The sequence below is a fragment of the Mytilus edulis genome, chromosome 4 (genome assembly GCF_963676685.1).
Source record: "Mytilus edulis chromosome 4, xbMytEdul2.2, whole genome shotgun sequence".
In the NCBI taxonomy this organism is placed as follows: Eukaryota; Metazoa; Mollusca; class Bivalvia; order Mytilida; family Mytilidae; genus Mytilus; species Mytilus edulis.
Genome location: NC_092347.1, coordinates 34,548,786 through 34,564,290, shown reverse-complemented (window position 1 = coordinate 34,564,290; position 15,505 = coordinate 34,548,786).

Here is a 15,505-nt window from a genome sequence, read left to right as displayed (position 1 = left end):
TATTTACAAGTGTGGACACAGATGAGTGTGGATAGTATGTATGGATGTTTGACAGTGTCTTATGACAAAATGAGTTCTATGTTTTTTCTATATGGTGTTATTAACTATGTTGCACGATGACAACCAATCTGAGCATTATGAGTGTTATTTATTAAATTTTTTATGCCCCCACCTACAATAGTAGATAGGCATTATGTTTTCTGGTCTGTGGGTCCGTTCGTTCGTTTGTCCCGCTTTAGGTTAAAGTTTTTGGTCAAGGTAGTTTTTGATGAAGCTGAAGTCCAATCAACTCGAAACTTAGTACACATGTTCATTATGATATGATCTTTCTAATTTTAAAGCCAAATTAGACTTTTGACCCCAATTTCACGGTCCATTGAACATAGAAAATGGAAGTGGGAGTTTCAGGTTAAAGTTTTTGGTCAAAGTAGTTTTTGATGAAGCTGAATTCCAATCAACTTGAAACTTGCTACACTTGTTGCATATGATATGATCTTTCTAATTTCAAAACTCATAACTGCTCCAAAAGTAATCTGATAGAATTTCAAGCATTTTAAGCCAATATTATCAACATCTACTAATGAGTCTTAATATGTCTACATATCTAAAAAGTCATAGTATTCAAAAGGTAATGCAAAATTATTCCATTTCATTTTTTTTGTTATATGGATACACATTTGAGTGATACATGTACCAATACAATATTTGTTGTGGTATGAAAGTGCAGTAATTAGCATTTACTGTAACTATGTTAATTCACACAAATTGAAAAATAAACAAATGAATGGACCAGATGCTCCGCAGAGCCCAGCTTTATACGACTGCAGAGGTCGAAGCCTGAACAGTTGGGGCTAGTATTGACACAACATTCAAGCTGGAAACAGCTCTGAGTTTGAATTGTGATTAAATAGATGACACAGCTTAGGTTTCTGACACAGAATGAATGTGGTCTAATGAACTTAAATATTTGTTTTGCTTTTGTGTTAGGAGCAATTCACTATGCTGCTGAATATTAATCCTTTCAAACAAAAATATCTAAAGAAATTTTCTTTTTAATTTCTGAAATGAGAAACATTTAGAGGAGACAAACTTCAGTTAAGAGATCAGAAACTAAAAAAATGTATAATTTTTCCATTTGTAAAAGGGCATACCCTAGAAAGTGCTTGCAATCACTGAATGGTTATTAATGACTGCTTTAATTTATCAGTTGGTAATAAAGTGAATATTGCATTGTATATTGTATAATTGATTTAAGTTGACTGAACAAAGAAAGATAACTCCAATTTTCAAAGAAGATTTCATAAAGCATTGGTATTAGGTATTTCAAGAACCATTCTGGACAAACTCCAATTAAGGGTCTTGAATTTACAAAAATGTTTGTTTTTGGTCCGTAATTATTAGACTGTTTGTCCCATAACCCACACAATATATCCGAACCTTCTACTTATGGTATTAAACATTGTGGTACAATTTCAGAACAATTGAAATACTTATACACAACTTTTTAAACCGACACTAGATTAAAGCTTGTTTTGGGCACCTTTGTACCCCTTATTCCTAAACCTTAGGGACCATAACCCCCAAAATCAATCCCAAGCTTCCTTTTGTGGTTATAAACGTTGTGTTATAATTTTGTTGATTTCTGTTGACTTATAATAAAGTTATTATCCAGAAACCATCTTTCGGACAGGATACCAATTTACGACCCCAAATTTTTTGTGGTTGTATAAAAATGTTGAACATGTGCAATGAAGTATAGTTTTAGAAATCGATTAGGGAGCTACCATTTGATTTTTATGGGGGGGGGGGGGGGGGGCTAGGATGAAAAATTTTGTCCTGCCTTTTTTTTTAGTTGTAATCTCTGTCCTGCCTTTTTATTTTTCAGTCTATTCGGTCCTGCCTCTTTTTTTCTTAGCTTATCCTGACTTTTTTACAACAATTGTCATCCTGCCTTTTTTTTTTTTGCCAAGTTACTCATCCTGCCTTTTTTTTTTACTCAAAATCCTGTCCTGCCTTTTTTTTCAAATTTCATCCTAGCTCCCCCCATAAAAATCAAATGGTAGCTCCCTTAGACTGGATAGGCCTTATAATTTTTTTCCCTCCTAATTGAAGGACCGTTTATAATATTTATAATTGGAAATTTCCTGTCGTTCTAAAAATAGATCCCTGCATCAAGTAGCTGTAATGGGTCCCTGTTTGAGTTTTCCGTTGCTTGATAGGTACACGTGTTTTTGTAAATATTTCGATCTTCTCGGTGTTTATCCAATTAGCGTGTGTCATGTAGTCATATTTTCTTTCGCATTGCTCGGGATTTTTCATAACATACATCGAATTAAAACGAAAGTGAATGTCCGGTTAAAATATTGAATAGAAGCATGTTTTCGGCTTATTTTGGAAAATTGAGGGAAAGTTATGATAACAAGACTCAGCTAGTGTCTTTAGGAACAGTCCATCGAACGCACGGGCGTGTGTGCGTACCATAACGAAAACATTGCTAATAAACACAGGGTTTCATCAAAAACGAATTCAGTTGGAAAAAGTGAAAGGCCCAATCAATTATGAAATGATAAAGCATCAGAAATCAAAAGTTCTAATAAAATACAACTAAACCCAGATTTATGTAAATTGAATAAAAGAAAATCATTCAAGTATAATTAGTTTATATACTATTTTTATACGACCGCAAATTTTGAAAAAATTTTCGTCGTATATTGCTATCACGTTGGCGTCGTCGTTGTCGTCGTCGTCGTCGTCCGAATACTTTTAGTTTTCGCACTCTAACTTTAGTAAAAGTGAATAGAAATCTATGAAATTTTAACACAAGGTTTATGACCATAAAAGGAAGGTTGGTATTGATTTTGGGAGTTTGGGTCCCAATATTTTAGGAATTAGGGGCCAAAAAGGGCCCAAATAAGCATTTTCTTGGTTTTCGCACTATAACTTTAGTTTAAGTTAATAGAAATCTATGAAATTTTGACACAAGGTTGATGACCACAAAAGAAAGGTTTGGGATTGATTTTGGGAGTTTTGGTTTCAACAGTTAAGGAATTAGGGGCCAAAAAAGGGCCCAAATAAGCATTATTCTTGGTTTTCGCACAATAACTTTAGTTTAAGTAAATAGAAATCAATGAAATTTGAACATCATGTTTATGACCACAAAAGGAAGATTGGTATTGATTTTGGGAGTTGAGGTCCAAACAGTTTAGGAATAAGGGGCCAAAAAGGGACCCAAATAAGCATTTTTCTTGGTTTTCGCACCATAACGTTAGTATAAGTAAATAGAAATCTATGAAATTTAAACACAAGGTTAATGACCATAAAAGGAAGATTGGTATTGATTTTGGGAGTTTTGGTCCCAACAGTTTAGGAAAAAGGGGCCCAAAGGGTCCAAAATTAAACTTTGTTTGATTTCATCAAAATTGAATAATTGGGGTTCTTTGATATGCCGAATCTAACTGTGTATGTAGATTCTTAACTTTTGGTCATGTTTTCAAATTGGTCTACATTAATGATTAAGGTCCAAAGGGTCCAAAATTAAACTTAGTTTGATTTTGACAAAAAATGAATCGGTTGGGTTCTTTGATATGTTGAATCTAAAAATGTATATAGATTCTTGATTATTGGCCCAGTTTTCAAGTTGGTCCAAATCTGGGTCCAAAATTAAACTTTTTTGATTTCATCAAAAATTGAATAAATGGGGTTCTTTGATATGCCAAATCTAACTGTGTATGTAGATTCTTCATTTTTGGTCCCGTTTTCAAATTGGCCTACATTAAGGTCCAAAGGGTCCAAAATTAAACTAAGTTTGATTTTAACAAAAATTAAATTCTTGGGCCTCTTTGATATGCTGAATCTAAACATGTACTTAGATTTTTGATTATGGGCCCAGTTTTCAAGTTGGTCCAAATCAGGATCTAAAATTATTATATTAAGTATTGTGCAATAGCAAGTCTTTTCAATTGCACAGTATTGTGCAATGGCAAGAAATATCCAATTTCACAATATTGTGAAATAGCAATTTTTTTTTTAATTAGAGTTATCTTTCTTTGTCCAAAATAGTAAGCAAGAAATATCTTATTGCAAGAATTTTTTTTAATTGGAGTTATCTTTCTTTGTCCAGAATCAACTTAAATCTTTGTTATATACAATATACAATGTATATTCACTTTTTACTACCATTTTTACCATTCAGTGATAACAAGCAGTTTTTTACATCTCAATATTTTATGATGTATTTAAATGAGTAGTTATTGTTGCAAACTCCATTAGAATATTTTAATTGAGATTAGTTTTGGAATAAGGGAAAGGGGGATGTGATTAAAAAATTGGGTTCAATTTTTCTCATTTGAAATTTCATAAATAAAAAGAAAATTTCTTCAAACATTTTTTTGAGAGGATTAATATTGAACAGCATAGTGAATTGCTCTAAGAGAAAACACAAATTTTAAGTTCATTAGAACACATTCATTCTGTGTCAGAAACCTATGCTGTGTCAACTATTTAATCACAATCCAAATTTAGAGCTGAATCCAGCTTGAATGTTGTGTCCAAACTTGCCCCAACCGTTCAGGGTTCAACCTCTGCGGTCGTATAAAGCTACGCCCTGCGAAGCATCTGGTTTATTCATTTTACGGTTAATTAATGAATACACACACCATGCACACAGCCACTGATCAGGCACTGGTCTCAGAATTTATCATATAAAGGTATAAGACGAGTGCCTGTGAATACACATATCCTTTTTTTGAAAAAAAAACTGTTTGAAACTGGACACAAATTTAACCTACAATTGCTTCTCAGTGAATAAACCAAATAAAACAGCTAGCAAATAACCCTAACCAAAACCCTAAACCAAATAAAAGAGCTAAACAAAGACAGAAACATATTACATGTATTAATTTAAGATGGAAAAAAATTGGGGTTGATATTGCCTAAATATTCAATATTGTGTTGATGAAAAAACCCAATACATGAAGGAGCTTGGTGGTGAAAAACCCAATTTGATATTAACCTGAGGGGTGAATTGGAATTGATAATGCAATTAAAAAACTTTATCACCCAATTATATAAGAAAATGGTGGGTAAAAACCCCAATTTATGAATTCTTATCTGGAGCTCTGATCATGTACATGTATAATCATGGACTATTCTTTTATATAGCAATATCTGTTAGCCATTTAGAGGTCTTTTGCATTTAAAGTTCAGTTTAAGTGGGCTTATTTTGCGAAAACGAAGTCAATTTCCAGATCATAGTTTACATTTTCTTTATATTTTGCTGTGTCAAAATAACCTCAATATCAAGGACAATATATAGACCCAAAAACCATCTATCACATTCTACACATGAGATTTTAGCAGGAAAGACTGTGATTGGAGTATTTAACCATTGCAACTTTTTAATTTGATCTCCTCCACTAATTGAAGTAGAATATTTAATGAAGGTGTGTCCACAATTTAGAATATGTTTATATATGTTTAGAAATGATGTTGAGCCTGTTTTATAAATTGAAAAGGTTACATTTTCCCCCTTATTTCAAAATCTAAGCTTCAACCTCTGCGGTCTTACAAAGTTGCCCCCTGCCGGGAATCTGGTTGTAACATGTACAACAATCAAAGATCAACCCACACTAAACTGAATGTAATTGAAAGACATCTAGAGGTTGATATCAGAGGCGGATTTAGGGGGGGGGGCCTGCTTTTTGAGAAAAAATTTGTTTGCTTATATAGGGAATCACTGAATCATGACTTGAGCGAGCCCCCTCTTAGGTCAGTCAGTGGGCCCCCACTTGAGAAAATTTCTGGATCCGCCACTGGATATACAGTATCTAACAGAAGATGAAAAAGGGAACAATATGGTGAATTTTAGAGATTTATATTATTTCATGTACATGCATTTGAAATATATCAGATATATTGTTTCGATTTTTTTTAGTTCTAAGTTCCAAGGTGACCTAGCTTCCATTTTAGAAATCGGATTTAAATGCTAGTCTATCAGATGATTTTTCCTTTTAATTGGTTGTAGATATGGAATCTTATTTTACCATGAAGTCAGATTTGAAAATGACTTTGGGAATGAATGTCAGTTTTAGTCTTATATACAAACATGTATGTACTTTATAATTTTAGTCTTGCATGTATATAATTATGTGTACAATACATATATCACTGATTCAGTGGCAATGGTAAATAGACACTGACAAGTCTTAGATCTATAATATTTTATAGTTTTGAATGTTTTGTCCATTGACTAAAACTAGGTGGAGGTTTATGTGTTCTTATTTCCAACAGAGGTACACTCAACATATATCAATATGTGCATTAATCAAATTGATAGTTGCTAGATACGGAATGATTATACAACAAGAAAGTTTAAACCTGTGTTTATATACTTAAAATATGATAAAAAAAATCATGTCTTTTTCAGGACTTCAGAATCCAACCATGTAGTATGGAATGTTGATGAGATATGGTTTTGGTCAATGGATGTTAATGAAGAACCTGTAGTACAAAGTATATCACTGGATTTAGCTCTTTGTCTAAGTGTATTATTAAAGTACTTTGCTTTGAGCTCAGTTCATTGTTATGCAATTCATTCTTTGTGAAATAAAGATTTGACAGAAAACTCTCATGTACAAGGATTTGTCAAAGTAGTACCACCTCTATTTACAATGTAAGTATTAGGGAGATAAAAGCATTCTATTTTGATTTGAACCAAACATATTATAAAAAAAAAGAACAAATTTTCCAGAGAATGCTACTCCCACTACTAGCAATATGATGCTAGGTTGTTTTAATACATCTGTAGACTGTACTGCCTACTTATGACTCGGTCCTGAGTGTAAATGGTCCTTCAACTATGTGGGGGAAAATTATAAGGCCTATCTAGGCTTATCAATTTCTAAAACTCTATTTCATTGTACATATTTGAAATTTTTATACAACCACAGAAATTTTTGCAGTTGAAATACATGTAGGTATCCTGTCGTTGTCTTCCCAAGACGGATGGTTTCCAGATAATAACTTCAGTATAAGTAAAAAGGAAGCCATTTAATTATAACATAATATTTATAATCATAAAAGGAAGCTTGGGATTGTTTTGGGGCGGTTATATATATATATAGTCCCTAAGGTTTATGAATAAAGGTTCCAAAGGTGCCCAAAACAAGCATTAATCTTGTGTCAGTACAAAAAGTTGTGTATAAGTATTTCAATTGTTCTGAAACTGTACCATAATATTTAATACCATAAGTAGAAGTTTGGGGTCTATTTTGTGGGTTATGGGGCAAACAGTCGAGGAATTGAGGGCCAAAAACAAACATTTTTGTAGATTCAAGACAATAAATTGGAGTTATCTTTCTTTGTCCAGAATGGTTGTTGAATTAATATAACCTAAAACCATTGCTTTATGAAATCTTCTTTGAAAATCGGAGTTATCTTTCTCTGTCCAGAATAGTAGTTGAATCGACTAAAAATAATGCTATATATACAATATACAATGCAAAATTCACTTTACTACCAACTGATAAATTTAAGCAGTCTTTAATAGCCATTCGGTGATTACAAGCACTTTGATTATCATTCTAGGGTTATCCCCTTTCACAAATGGAAAAATTTCTCAAGTTTGTCTCAACTAAATTTAGTGAAATGTGTATATAATGCTTATTACCGGTACCTCTAAACTCGGTTTAAGTTCAATTTTTAGCAGCTTCACTTTTACAGTTCTTGATTTATGTACCTTTATAACGTTATATGCTAGCGGAGGCATCATCACCATGACTATGACATTTACACTTTAATACTTTATGATGTATTAAAATGAGTAGTTGAATAATTACTGTTGCAAACTCCATTAAAAATTTGATTTGAGATCATTTTTATACAACCGCAAAAATTGAAAACTTTTTGGTTGTACATTGGAATCACGTTAGCATCTTCGTCTTCATCCAAAGACATTCGGTTTTCGCACTCTAACTTCAGTAAAAGTAAAATAGATATATATGAAATTTAGACACAAGATTTATGACCATGAAAGGAAGGGTGGGATTGATTTGGGGTATTTTGGTCTCAACAGTTTAGGAATAAGGGGCCAAATAAGAATTGTTCTTGGTTTTTGCTCTATAACTTAAGTATTAGTAAACAGAAATCTATGATATTTTAACATAAGGTCTATGGCCACATAAGGAGGGTTGGGATAGATTTTGGTAATTTTAGTTCCAACAGACAGGCCCCAAATAAGCATTTTTCTTGGTTTTTGAACAATAACTTTAGTATAAGTTAATAGAAATCTACAAAGGTTTATGACCACAAAAGGAAGGTTTGGATTAATTTTGGAGTTTTGGTCCCAAGGAATAAGGGGCCAAAATTAAACTTTGTTTGATTTCAGCAAAAAAATGAATTACGGTATTGTGCTTCTTTGATATGCCAAATCTAACCATGTCCAAATTTTTAATTTTAGGTCCTGTTTTCTAATTGGTCTACATTAAAGTCTAAAGGGTCCAAAATTAAAATAAGCTTGATTTTAATAAGAATTGAATTCTTGGGGTTCTTTGATATGGTGAGTCTTAACATGTACTTAGATTTTTATACGACCGCAAATTTTGAAAAAATTTTCGTCATATATTGCTATCACGTTGGCGTCGGCGTCGTCGTCGTCGTCCGGCGTCCGAATACTTTTAGTTTTCGCACTCTAACTTTAGTAAAAGTGAATGGAAATCTATGAAATTTCAACACAAGGTTTATGACCACAAAAGGAAGGTTGGTATTGATTTTGGGAGTTTTGGTCCCAACATTTTAGGAATTAGGGGCCAAAAAGGGCCCAAATAAGCATTTTCTTGGTTTTCGCCCTATAACTTTAGTTTAAGTTAATAGAAATCTATGAAATTTTGACACAAGGTTTATGTCCACAAAAGAACGGTTGGGATTGATTTTGGGAGTTTTGGTCTCAACAGTTTAGGAATTAGGGGCCAAAAAAGGGCCCAAATAAGCATTATTCTTGGTTTTCGCACAATAACATTAGTTTAAGTAAATAGAAATCAATGAAATTTAAACACAATGTTAATGACTACAAAAGGAAGGTTGGTATTGATTTTGGGAGTTTAGGTCCCAACAGTTTAGGAATTAGGGGCCAAAAAGGGACCCAAATAAGCATTTTTCTTGGTTTTCGCACCATAACGTTAGTATAAGTAAATAGAAATATATGAAATTTAAACACAAGGTTTATGACCATAAAAGAAAGGTTGGGTTTGATTTTGGGAGTTTTGGTCCCAACATAATAAGGGGCCCAAAGGGTCCAAAATTAAACTTTTGTTTGATTTCATCAAAATTGAATAATTGGGGTTCTTTGATATGCTGAATCTAACTGTCATGACTGTGTATGTAGATTCTTAACTTTTGGTCCCGTTTTCAAATTGGTCTACATTAAGGTCCAAAGGGTCCAAAATTAAACTTAGTTTGATTTTGACGAAAAATGAATCAGTTAGGTTCTTTGATATGCTGAATCTAAAAATGTACTTAGATTCTTGATTATTGGCCCAGTTTTCAAGTTGGTCCAAATCGGGGTCCAAAATTAAACTTTGTTTGATTTCATCAAAAATTGAATAAATGGGGTTCTTTGATATACCAAATCTAACTGTGTATGTAGATTCTTCATTTTTGGTCCTGTTTTCAAATTGGTCTACACTAAAGTCCAAAGGGTCCAAAATTAAACTTAGTCTGATTTTAACAAAAATTGAAATCTTGAAGTTCTTTGATATGCTGAATCCAAAAATGTACTTAGATTTTTTATTATGGGCCCAGTTTTCAAGTTGGTCCAAATCAGGATCTAAAATTATTATATTAAGTATTGTGCAATAGCAAGTCTTTTCAATTGCACAGTATTGCGCAATGGCAAGAAATATCTAATTGCACAATATTGTGAAATATCAAATTTTTTTTTAATTAGAGTTATCTTTCTTTGTCCAGAATAGTAAGCAAGAAATATCTAATTGCAAAATATTGTGCAATAGCAAGATTTTTTTTTAATTGGAGTTATCTTTCTTTGTCCAGAATCAACTTAAATCTTTGTTATATACAATATACAATGTATATTCACTTTTTACTACCAACTGATAAATTAAAATAATCTTTACCATTCAGTGATAACAAGCAGTTTTTTTACATCTTAATATTTTATGATGTATTTAAATGAGTAGTTATTGTTGCAAACTCCAATAGAAATTTTAATTGAGATTAGTTTTGGAATAAGGGAAAGGGGGATGTGATTAAAAAAATTGGGTTCAATTATTCTCATTTGAAATTTCATAAATAAAAAAGAAAATTTCTTCAAACATTTTTTTGAGAGGATTAATATTCAACAGCATAGTGAATTGCTCTAAGAGAAACAAAAATTTTAAGTTCATTAGAACACATTCATTCTGTGTCAGAAACCTATGCTGTGTCAACTATTTAATCACAATCCAAATTTAGAGCTGAATCCAGCTTGAATGTTGTGTCCATACTTGCCCTAACCGTTCAGGGTTCAACCTCTGTGGTCGTATAAAGCTACGCCCTGCGGAGCATCTGGTTGATTATGGGCCCAGTTTTCAAGTTGGTCCAAATCGGGGTCATAAATTATTATACTATATTGTGCAATAGCAAGAAATTTTCAATTGCGCAGTATTCTGCAATAGCAAGAAATCTTCAATTGCACAGTATTGCACAATAGCAAGAAATATCTAATTGCACAATATTGCGCAATAGCAAGAAATTTTCAATTGCACAGTATTGCCAATAGCCAGAAATATTCAATTGCACAGGATTGTCCCGTTTTCAAATTGGTCTACATTAAGATCCAAAGGGTAAAAAATTGAACTTTATTTCATTTCAACAAAAATTGAATTCTTAGGATTCAAACGCATTGATCTCAGCAATTTCTTCACTGTCGTTCCCTCAATAACTGCATTAAACAGTTTCTAATCATTATTCATTCAAAACCTTTTTATTATACCAATGTCTCACACACAACATATTATAGTATACTGTTGTCTATCAGTCCATCATCCACACTTCAGACAATAACTAGAAAACACTTCCCCTACTTTCAAGAAACTTTGTTGAAATGCTTATATCTATTGACATTAGCTCCACATCGATTTTATAAATTTTAGAATTTTCGTTTCCATGTTATGAAGAGAGATTTTATCCTTAAAAAAGAGAGAATTTTCCAATTTTGAACAATAACACAAAAATGCATCCATCACCTTTAATTAAACTTTGGTGAATTGTTTAAACTATTGACCTAAGGTCCCTTTTGATTGTTATAAATTTCAGATTATACATTTCTGTGTTATGAATTTTTATATATGCTTAAAAAAAGAAGGGATTTTATAGTTTTTGGACACCTATAAGTGCAGGAGTTTCTGGCTACATTGAAAACCCATTGGAGACATATCATGCGTTTACTGTGCAGCTATTTATTAACAAACTCCATATTCAAACACTCAAACAACTTATTCATAGAGAGGGGTGGAAGTTGAAGCCCCCTTTTTTTATCAGTCAATGCATTTGAATGAAGACATGTACACATCAACTCAATTTGTTAATACACATTTCCAGTCTAGCTTTCAATACATTTGTAACGACTTTTAACCCCACTGACAATTTGCGTCTGTGTCCATACTTGTTAACTTATAAAAAATAATATACATAAAATTGAGAATGGAAATAGGATGTATAGTTGTCTTATGCAGAGATTCATCAATGCTAAAAAAAAATTCTAATTGACAATAACATTGGACATTTTGATTTATATGCATCTATTCTTTTATTAAATTCATTTTCAAAATACTAAAGACATCAACAGTTTTTGTTCTCTGCTCGGATACATAGTATGACTTATAAATAGAAAAACTTAATACTGTTAGTACATAATTCAAAAAATAATATTTACTATCTGTGATTTTATATCCAAATACCTGATGTTGCAATTTAATATCAAAATCTATTTTACTTCTTTTAAAGAGTTCATAGAATTTTTGCCAAAATTTATTCAAATATCTACACTTCAGAAAATAGTGAGCATAATCTTCTTCTTGCTTACAAAAATTACACTTATCTGTCTTAGTTACTTTCCACTGCCATAACAGTTTTTTAGTTGGAACAATATAATGTAATAATTTCCATCTAAATGTTTTTAATGTATTTTCAGTCATATATTCAAAAATAAATTTGTACAATGTATTCATATAAAGAGTTTCTTGTATTGGTAAGATTCTAAGCCATCTGTTTATCTCTACTGACGACTCTAGTTTTATACTTATCAAAGAGTTATATAACATTTTATTTGTTAATAATGTAGTCTGGATTAAATTATTTTTCCATATGATTTTATTTCTCTGAATATTAACTGTAGTTTTGACAGAATTCTCTTTTTGGACAACTTGAATCCATTCTGATGGTATAGATTTTTTTAATTTTTTAAATTCGGCGATCCAGTTTTTTTTGTACTTTAATTTGTTTAGAATGTAGATTTTCGATAATGACATTTTATCATCTAAGATATCATTTATGTAAATTAGATCACTCCTAATCCAGTTCTCAAATATAATTGGTTTATTACCGAATTTTATAAATTTATTTCCCCATATTACTTGCTTTCTAATATCGACAAATGTGTCTGGTTGGTTTGTTTGCCCCCCGCCAGTCAAATTCCAAGACTTTATTACTTCTTTATAAAACGCAGGAATATTTTGAAGATATCTTAAAGATTTAATATCACTAAAATTCATATTAAATATTGACAAAATACTGTTTGAAACATTTAAGTATTTAAATGGTATAAGCTTCCATGTCTCAAGTTTACCATTTACCAATCTATTTACCCATGGTGCTTTTAAAGCCACAAAATAACTTTTAAAGTCTACCATTTTTAGACCCCCCTTCTCATATGGACCAATCATCATGTTTCTTTTAACCTTGTCTGGTTTCCCATCCCAAATATATTTGTAGCTACTGTTTTCTATTTCTTTTAGATAATTTTCTGGGGTTAGACAGACACTTCCCAAGAAAGTAAACAAAGGCAATATTAAAGTCTTTATAATTAGGATTTTTCCTAAAATTGAAAGATTTCGTTTTTTCCATATCATAAATAATTTATTCATCTTTTCTATTTTACCATTCCAGTTTAAATTTTTGCATTCTTCTTTGTCATGTCCGAAAAACACCCCTAAAGCTTTAATAGGTTTATCTCCCCACTTAATCCCGACAATTTTATCTTTACAAGATTTCAATTTCCCAATCCATAATCCCTCTGTTTTATTTCTATTTAGTAGTAAACCTGAAAAGGAACCGAAAATTTCTATTTCGTTCATTGCAACTACCACATCGTTTTTATCCTTGCAAAAAAGTGTTGTGTCGTCTGCTAATTGTGAAATCTTGATACTATGACTTTTCCCATCTAATTTTATATTTATTCCTTTTACATTTTTATTATTCCTTAATCTCTGGGCCATAATTTCAACAGCCAAAACAAATAAAAGAGCCGATAAAGGACAGCCTTGTCTTATTCCACGTGAATTTTTGAAAGTTTCTGATACCCACCCATTGTTCATAACACATGTTTGTATATCTGTGTACATTGCTTTAACCCAATTAATAAATGAATCGTTAAAACCAAAATGTTTCAATGTCCCAAACATAAAATCCCATTCCAATGAATCGAATGCTTTTGTAAAATCTACAAAAACTAATGCCCCCTCAATATTGTATGTGTCTGCGTAGTCTATTACATCTTGAATTTGTCGCAAATTAAACCCAATAAATCTATTTTTAACATAACCGGTTTGATCTTCATTAATAATTTTTGGAAGTACCTTTTTTAATCTTTTTTGTTTATTAACTTTTATGTAATGATGGGGTAGGGTGGGTAACTGAGGTCCACTTGAAAATGAATTACAGGGACTCCAATGTGGTGTGGTCTATGCAGAACAATTACCGGAAATCTATGGTAGTTTGCAAAATAATAGTCTTTTTTTATAATGTGATATGTAAAATGTTGGTAAATAATGAAAGCACGCTTCTTAATTAATAGACATATATATAGAAATAAAGAGCAATCGTATGATAACCAATGAAAATCTCCCAGAGACAAACCAATGTTCATTAAGGCAACTAGTATGATGGTCTGGATTCGGGGTTCTTAATTTCTGTATTCTTTGATATTTTAGGCCATATTTTTCTATTCTTTATACTTTTTGACAATTATTCTCTTATCATTACATTTTAACACCATTAATCTAGCTATTTTTTTTATTTCTTGGTCCATTGTCTCTATTATTAATATATTTTGTCCACTATTCTCAATTCCATAACCCCCCATCAACGGCCATCTAGTTAATGTCACCTTAATTTATAGTCTTCACAAATAAGCAAAATTAATACCTTATAGGCTCCTAATGACAAACCAATTGAAGGCTTTAATATCCCAGTTTGAATTGTGAAATTGCAGAAATTTTGAAAATTTGATCAAGCAAAGTACATTATCGTCCTCGTAGTTCGTAAAATACTGGCAGATGGATCTTGGTCATCAATTCTAATAATCTTGGATCGATCTTTCTAAACTTAAAAGTAATAAAGTTCACGCACCCATATTGTTCCGATTGCTTTTGCATCCGTCGACATTATCTTCGATTAAAGTAGTATTGATCTGACAACCGTTGTGCATGTACACTTTAACGACCTTTAAATGAATGACAAATGACAACATTGTCATTTTTTGAATGACAATTAAACAGTGTTGGAAAGATAAAATAAATAGACTTTCGTTTTTCGTTTTTTGTTTTTGTGAAATCAAAAATGAAAAATGAAAATACTTTTGTTTTTCGTTTTTTGTTTTGTGAAATCAAAAACGAAAAAAGAAAACACTTTTGTTTTTCATTCTGGTTTTTAAGAAATCAAAAACAAAAAATGAAAACACTTATGTTTTTCGTTTTGGTTTTTAAGAAATCAAAAACGAAAAATGAAAACACTTTCGTTTTTCGTTTTGGTTTTTAAGAAATCAAAAACGAAAAATGAAAACACTTTCGTTTTTCGTTTTGGTTTTTAAGAAATCAAAAACGAAAAATGAGAACACTTTCGTTTTTTGTTTTTTGTTTTTTTTATATTTCAAAACGAAAAACGAATGGACGCAGATATACACGGACCCCCCACATATGATTTTGACGTTATTTAATAAAATATACTACTAACGTTCCGTCTAATTGTCATTATTGCGGTTTTCACAGACGATTTGGAATACGGCTATTTTATTTTGTCGCTTAATAAGAAAACTATAAAATTAATGTTTTATGTTGAATTAAGCACTACCGATGCATAGAGAAGGGGTTGGGAGAGATTTTCTCGCGGAACTGAAGTGTTTTCCGGACTTTAATAGTCGGATCCGCTATAATACAAATTGATAAAAAAAAATAGCAATAATAATTGTTCCCGCTAATTCCCTTGCATATATTTGTGCAGAACTGACATGCTAGAT